The sequence below is a fragment of the Notamacropus eugenii genome, chromosome 1, assembly GCF_028372415.1.
Source record: "Notamacropus eugenii isolate mMacEug1 chromosome 1, mMacEug1.pri_v2, whole genome shotgun sequence".
NCBI lineage: Eukaryota > Metazoa > Chordata > Mammalia > Diprotodontia > Macropodidae > Notamacropus > Notamacropus eugenii.
In genome coordinates this window covers 743377099-743385058 of record NC_092872.1, presented here as the reverse complement: position 1 = coordinate 743385058, position 7960 = coordinate 743377099, and the positions used below count along the sequence as shown (strand labels likewise).

The 7960-nt window shown below is 42.2% G+C and overlaps 1 long non-coding RNA gene across 1 annotated transcript; it reads left to right on the top strand.

Moving 5' to 3' along the window:
- Positions 1–1914: 1914 nt before the first annotated feature.
- LOC140528791 (uncharacterized) lies at positions 1915–7589 on the top strand. The gene is made up of 3 exons (XR_011975301.1): positions 1915–2112; positions 4598–4647; positions 6738–7589. It is a non-coding gene; the product is annotated as an uncharacterized lncRNA (long non-coding RNA).
- Positions 7590–7960: the final 371 nt, after the last annotated feature.

The window sequence follows — 7960 nt, the reverse complement described above, 5'->3', positions numbered from 1 at the left end:
TCCCTCAATTTCCTCCTACATGAATTGACAAATTCGGGCAAAATGGCCTCAGAGCTCCCCTTCAGGTGTAGATCAATGTTGGATCCCATCGTTCTTTAGCAATAGAGGAAGAAGTAAGCACAGCTCCTGGTTTGCGAGAAAACTTCTAAGTAGGAAGGTCCCACCCTTCTTCCCCAGCGTGACAAAATTGCTAGTTACAGCTCTTACACCTTTAACCAAGAAATCCTATGTTTCTCACACACAGATAGGATCCAACTGAAAGAATATTCATGAAAACCAACAAATTGATAGAGCAGAAAGAGCACTGGGTCTGGAATCAAGAGAAATCTGGATTCAAATCCTATCAGTGGAACTTACTACCTATCTATCCCAGCGGGACCTTTCTGGGTCTCCACTTCCTCATCTGTAAAATGGGAGTCCTAATAGCACCTATCTCCAAGGGTTGTCGTGAAGATCAAATGAGATCATATCTGTAAGACATCATCCAAACCTTAGAGTCCTGTGTAAATACTAGTTACTATTAGCAAAAATGCCAAATAATGAGAAGAGTCCTGGATTGGGAGGCAGAAAACTTGCTTGAGTCCTAGCCCTAAGGCTATCACTAACTGGCGCTGAGACCTTTTAATATTTCCTTTCTCTGAGCCTCAGTTTTCTCATCTGTATAATGGTTTGACTAATATTTTCACTACTTCCTACTCAGTATTACAGTGAAGAAAGCCCTCAGCGGTCCTCAGTTTTCTGATCTGTAAAATGAGGGTAGGAAGGGCCTTAGTTACATGATCTCCAAGGTCCTTCCTGGCTCCAGTTTTCTAGCATTCCAGTAGGTATGACAAGAACTTATTCAAATGAATATGTTATCCAAATTTTCTCCTTAGTATTGCCAATGAAGAACTTCGAGGGACACCGCATTTGTCCTAGCATATATACCCCATCTGTGGTATGAATTACACAGCTCTCACACTAGCATATAGAATTATAATCACTTTCCTGTTAATATAATCACTGGCAAATGTTGGTCATAAATATTAAGTGCTAACAGGGCCAGATTACCCAGTGGACATTCAGGAATGTGCCTTGTGGGTCATAGAGTCAGTACTACACTTCCAGGAAGGTACAGGGGAGCCCCACCCCCTCCTGATCCCCTCAGCTATTAGCAGGCCCCACAAGCTCCCCTCCCTCTTTCCTTCTAGAAGCCAAAGCTTGAGACCATGGGAATTTGTCCAGCCTGCTGGGTAGGAATAGTCCAAGCCTCTGTACTAAGCCTAGCACACAAAAGAAACATCCAGGCCCTCTCAGCGATGCCCTTAAAGTGGCCTCCCTGCCTCCATTCTCTCATCCATCTTCCACACAACAGCCAAAAAGGTATTCTTAAAGCTCAGCACTGATCATTGCCCCTTCCCTGCTCCAGGAACCATAATGGCTCCCTACTGCCTCCAACATTTTATCAACTCTCCCGTTTGGCAGTTAAAACCTTCCACTCTCTGGTCCCAGTCTATCTTTTCCATCTGACTTCAAAGGATTCCCCTTCATTCTGTGTGTGTGTGTGTGTGTGTGTGTGTGTGTGTGTGTGTGTGTGTGTGTGTGTGGTTTGTCCTTCATTCTTGATGAAGACCATGACATCAGGAAAATGATGCCATGACTTACAGTTGAATTGGATTTGGGGGAGGGGGACCTATGCAAAGTCACCAGGCTCACTTTCTCTTCCAGAGCCATCTGGGTCCAGTGGCCAGATATAGATCAGGACAACTGGAGATGGCCCAATTAGAACATAGAATGTCAGAGTAGAAATAGACCATAGAACATCTGAGCTTGAAGAAACCCTAGAACATAGAATGTCAGACCTAGAGAAGGAGTTTTATAAAAATAGATATGGAACCCTAGAACATAGAATGTTAGAACTGGTAGAGACCATCATCCACTCTACATTCCAACTAAACTAAACTGGCTGACCTTGCACTGCTCTGTCCATGACATCCCTTTCACAATCCTGTCCCCTCTTCCATTAGCTGTTTCTTACAGCTGGATTTATCTGGCCTCTTCACTCCAGCTCTTGTGATTCCATACTCCAGGCTGTAAGAATAGTGTCTGTAAACTCAATAGCCTCATCGAAATGTGAGTTATGATTATTGTTGTTGTCACTGTATCAAGTATTATTATTAGGAACTAAGAGTTCAGGTAGAAATAACATCTATAGGTTTGGATTATTTTTTTAAACTTAAAATATAATCTTTATTAGGTTTTCTTTTTTGTTATGAGCTTAATCATTCTGGAAACATAAACATTCCAAATATAAGGAAGAACAAATGAGAATGCTAGAAAGAAAAACATGAACTTATATCACATAGCATTTGGGGGAATAATGATAGCTAGTGTTTAGCACACTTTAAAAATAGTATGTCATCTGATCCTCATTTCAATCCTGGAAAGAAGGGGCTATTATTATTCCTATTTAACAGAAAAGGAAACTGAGACAGATGGAAGTTAATTGCCTCCTCCATGATCACACAGTTCGTATCTGAGGCTGGATTTGAACTCAGGTCATCCTGACTCTAAGCTCAGCTCTCCATCCACTGCCCCACCTGGCTGCTATATTAAACTTAACATGGTAATATCTGAATTCTTCACTTTAGAATATAGCCAGTTTCAAAACATCTGGGGGTGGGGTGGGGCGGAGAAGTTTATTTTCCCAATCTTGGGTCATTCTGTAGCTGAATTTAACACTGTTTCAATAACAAACCTAGATGGGTATCGATCAACAGGGGTAAAAATCAGTTGAAAAACCAGTATTTATTGAGCACTTAATATACAATACCGCAACAGGCCAGGAGTGGCAATGTACCAGAGAAAGTTCAGTTGTGATGTTTGTCTTCAAGTACCTTACTGTTCAATGAGAGGGAAAGTACTAATTCCATTTCTATTAGAATATAAGATCACTGAAGGCAGGAACTATTTTCCTTTCATCTTTGCATCCTCAGAATGTAACACAGTGCCTAACAGAATGGATTCCTAATACATGCTTATTGGTTGATCAGAACAACCCTTTGTAGTGATGCTTACTAGCTGTGTGATCCTGTGTGAGTCACTTAACCTGTGTTTACCTCAATTTCTAAACTGTAAGATGAAGATAATAACAGCGCTTGCCTCAGGGTTGTCATAAAGGTCGAACGAGATAATATTTGCAAAACGTGTTTCAAACAGAGTCTAGCACATAGAAGGTGCAATATAAATCTTTATTCCTTTCCTTCCTTCCCATGAGAAAGCACTCATATCATATAAGTATAGTCAAGTGAAACAAATCCAGCCAAAAAATTGCTTCCCATTGGACACGCCAGCCCAGATCTTTGCCCTGAGGTGGGCACTGTTCCTCTTATTCATCAGTCCCTGGAATCAGGACTGATCATTTTGTTGATCTCAGACTTCTTCAGTCTTCCAAAGGGGAAAATGTCCTTGAACCAACAGTAGAATCACAGGACTTAAAGGTTCAAAGGGATCTTCAAGGCCACTCAGTCCAACTTGTACCTGAAAAAGGCTCCTCTTTAGCCTATCTCCAGCAAGAGGGAAACTCCAACTTTCCAAGGCAACCCCTTCCATTTGGGACCTTGTCTGATTCTGAGGACAACGCTCCTAACTTCAAGCCTAAACTGACTCCTGCCACTGTCTGTCCATTGATCCTGGGTTTTTCCTCAGGGGACAAAAGGAAAAAGTTGAATCCTCTTCTATATGTTTTGTTCAGTAATGTCTGACTCTTTGTGACACTATTTGGGGTTTTCATGGTAGATACTGGAGTGGTTTGCCATTTGCTTCTCCAGCTCATTTTACAGATCAGGAAATTGAGGGAAACAGGGTTAAGTGACTTGCCCAGTGTCACATAGCTAGGATCTGAGGTCACATCTGAACTCAAGAAGATGAGTCTTCCTGATTCCAGGCCTGGAGCATTGTGCACCCTGGTGCCCCGAGCTGCGTAACAACCTGTCAAATAGTTGAAAACTGTCTTCTCTTAGGTAAAACATCCTTGTTTCTTTCAACTGAAGCTTATACCACATGGTATCAAGATTCTTCACCATCCTGGCCACCTCTTCTGTGACCTTAACCCACCTCACCTCTCTGGATCTCAGTTTCCTCATTTGTAAGATGAAGGAGAATGGAGCAGATGAAGTCTGAGGTCTTTTCAGCTCTACATCATAGACCTTTCATATGGTCCTTTGGCGCTCTCCCAGTCATCAAAGTCCTTCCCTAAATGTGCTTAGCATAGAACTTGGTGAAATATCATTTAGTCTGTACTACAGAGTTTAGCACTTAGAGCAACTGGGTTCTAGGAGTTCAGAAGAGACAAGAAAGGCTTCATAGAAAGGATGAAATTTGGCTGGAGTTGAAAGGGAAGCTGGTATTTGCCCATGTGGAAAAGGGGACTGGAGCAGTAAATTCAATGCAACAAATGTTTATTAATCCCCAGATACTGCAAGGCACTATATTCACTGCCTAGGGTGCTGAGATTTAGGGACTTGCCCAGGGTCATAGAACCGGTATATGCATTGTTATTTTTAAATTTAAATTCTATTTTAAAATAGTAACAAAATCTATTTTCTCTTTTTCCCAGCTCCCTCTGTTTTCCTGAATTTCCTGTTCTGAGGAGAGAGCTGGAAAGAGGTAGGATAATAAAACTCCAACAACCATAATATTGACTGGGTTTTCCTGGTTTTAGGTCACCTCTCTAGCCACTGTGCATAATGCATAATGCTTCTGCAGACAACATCTTCTCTTTTATTCCCTAAAATTAGATTTTCGATGACATAGAGTAGAAATTCTAGTGTAGGGAGGAGTAACGAAAAACAATGCTTTGAGAAAAAGGGTTGTGGTGGCCACCTCAGTGTTAATGAAATGTCTGTTGCTGGAATTGTCACAATGTCTATTGCTGGAACTTGTACACAAAATGATTTAACATGAAAACTTTTTTAATTTTAATAATTTTTGATATAACTCATTTCTCTAACACTTTGCAGTCTGCTTTTAAAAATTTTGTTATTGTCTTTTGTTTGAACATTACCTTCATTAATAGATATATCTCCCTTCCTCTCCTCTCCCCCTCCCCTTCCCCCCCATGCCCCTACCCCTGCCCTGAGATTTCCTGTAACAAAGACCTAAAGCAGAGAAAAGTTGTTTACCAAAACTAACCAAGGTATTCAAATCCCAACTGTGAAGGGCATTGTTTGTGTGACCTTGTTGAAATCACTTCACCTCCTTGGGCCTCAGTTTCCTTATCTGTAAAATGAGAGGGATAGACTAGCTGACTTTTATGTTCCTAGAAACAAATGAGTCTGATAGTGCATGAATCCATAGTCCACCACCTCTACTGAAAGTGAGTCAGACAGAGACAGAGAGAGGGAAGAAGGGAGAGAGAAAGAGAGAGCGCACTGCAACTTTAAAAGTCCTTTTCTCCACTATAATCCTGTGAGGTACACACAATGTTATTTCCATTTTATGGATGAGGAAACTTGAGGCTCAGAGCCTTTGCTGCGTTGTAGTCAATTGTTAAATTTGCTTGTGAGAGCCAATTGTTAAATTTTCATCATGAGCATTTACACCTGGGAAATTGGCAACACTACAAATCAGGGCTGGATTTATTGCTTTAATTGTTTGCACTTAAGGAAGTGATGGAGAGAATGTTTATAATGCAACTTAAATTTAGAAGTGTGTCAGGTGAACTTAAATTTTTTTGATCAGACAGCCTATTGTTAAAACACTGAGCAGCACATTCCTGCTCAGAGGTAAGGGGACTTGCTACTGTTCCAGGCCTAGAGAACACATCAGAGTCCAACCTGGAATCCATGGCTTGTCCTTCCTGGCTCCAGTGCTGTTTCCATGGTATCTTATAGAGTAAAATACTTGGGGATCTCCACGTGTGTGTGCACCTTTGCTTCTCTCCCTTTGGGTCTCTTTGACCAACTCAGTCATATTCCCTCTCCCCCTTCCTCCATGAAATGCTCTAGAGCAGGACTGGTCCTTGAATTTCCTGTATCCTGCTGCTTAAATATCCCTACTTTTCTGAGGTGTCAGGGCTGAGAAGTGACATGATGAAAGCTAGCTAGAAGCAGATGAAAAAAAAATTTCAGTGCCAGCCTCATAAAATCCTATGAGAGTTCACCTAATCCAACTCTCTCATTTTCCAGGTGAGGAAACTGAGGCCTAAAGCCATGAAGTGCAGTTCTCTCCCTAGCTGTGGTGCCAGGACCATAGGCCAGGTGCTCGCCCATCTCCCCCCTGCTCGCAGCGAGTTCTTTCACTCCATAAGAGACCAGCTTCTTGGCAAGCTTTCAGTGCTCTCTCCAGCTCCCACCAAACTGCTTCATAAAACTGTTTTAACCAGATCAGCAATTATACCTTCCCCAAGATTTAACATCAAGTTTCCAGATAATTGCATAGTTCTCTTTGTTTCTACCTTCTCCCCAAACACTTTGGCTTGGATTCGGTTCAAACACACACACACACACACACAGACACACACGCACACACACAGTACATAATCACGCAGAATTTCAGAGATGGAGGCTGATTCAGAGGCTACCTCGTCAAATCTATACCAAAACATGAATCCCCTCTACCACGTAATGATAATAATAATAAACCTAGCCCTTATATAATGCCATAAGGTCCACAAGCATTTTACGAATATTATCTCATTTGATCCTCATAACCAACCTGAGAAGGAGAGGGGTGCTATTAAGTTTCCTATTTTACAGATGAGGAAACAGAGGCAGACAGAGGTGGAGTGACTCTCCTGGGATGCCATAGCTAGAAAATATGTGAAGATGGATTTGCAGACTCCAACTCCAGCATTCTATCCACTGCAATACATAGCAACCTCTGCTGTAGCCCAACAAGTGATCATCCAGTTGAAGACCTTCAGTGAGGGGGAACCTACTACTTTCCCATAGCAGTCCATTCTATTTTGCATAGTTTTCACTGGGATGAGATTTCCCAGCATCAAACTTCAATATGTTTCTTTGTAATTTCCATCCATTGGTCCTGGTTATGTCCTCTGGGAACCAGCAGTACAAATCTATTACCACTTCTTATAACATCTTTGCATACTTGGAGACAGCTATTAAATGTGGGTCTCCCCTCCTCCCATCTCCCTTCCTCTGATCTAAACATGTCCAGTTCCCACATGGGGAAGACAATGAGAAGGTTGCGGTTGGCATCCAATCCATGCCCCAGCTGACCCTTGTGGTCAGTGTCCAGCTCTCAAATCACAATCCCATGCTGCAGCAGCAGCAGTGGCCTCATTCTCAGACCCAGCTTCCTTTGGAAGATAATGGACAGGCCAAGGAAACCTTCCAACTGGTAAGTTAGAGGAGCAGAAGGAACATGAATCTTGGAGCACGGTTGCCAAGAAACTCTATAGGATGCAGGTGCAAAGAGATTTTTTCCCCCTTTCAAATTCAGACTCATTAAAATATGTATTTTGCAAAGGGATTACATTCAAACATCTGGGAATGGGGGAAAATATCCAAAATTCCCAAAGAAGGGTGGGCTTATTTTTCCTTCTCCCCCTCCCCCAAACCTCGCGAAATGAAATGAAACTTGGATTTCGAGGTTGAAATGGATTTGGGTTATTTTTTTTTCTCTCATCAGTTGTTTGGTACTGGTAATGTTGGGGGTGGATCGGAGATGGGTAAGAGAAGAGAGTGAGTTCGAAACTGACTGAAGGGCCCCCGGTCTTCTTCATCAACAGTCATAATTGTGGGAAAGTAACCTGAAGATGCCAGGCGACAGGAAATTACTAGAGAAATCTGTCAGCGCGATCAGCTGCTATTTTCATTGTTTTTTGGCAAATTTATACGCAGTCGGGAACACCTGGGCTGGCCGGCGGCCCAGGTTTGACTAATTGCCAGGGGAGAAGAGTCGTCATTTGTCTTCGGAGGGGTTTCCTCCGTTAGCTCCTCCAAACATGTGGTTTCAC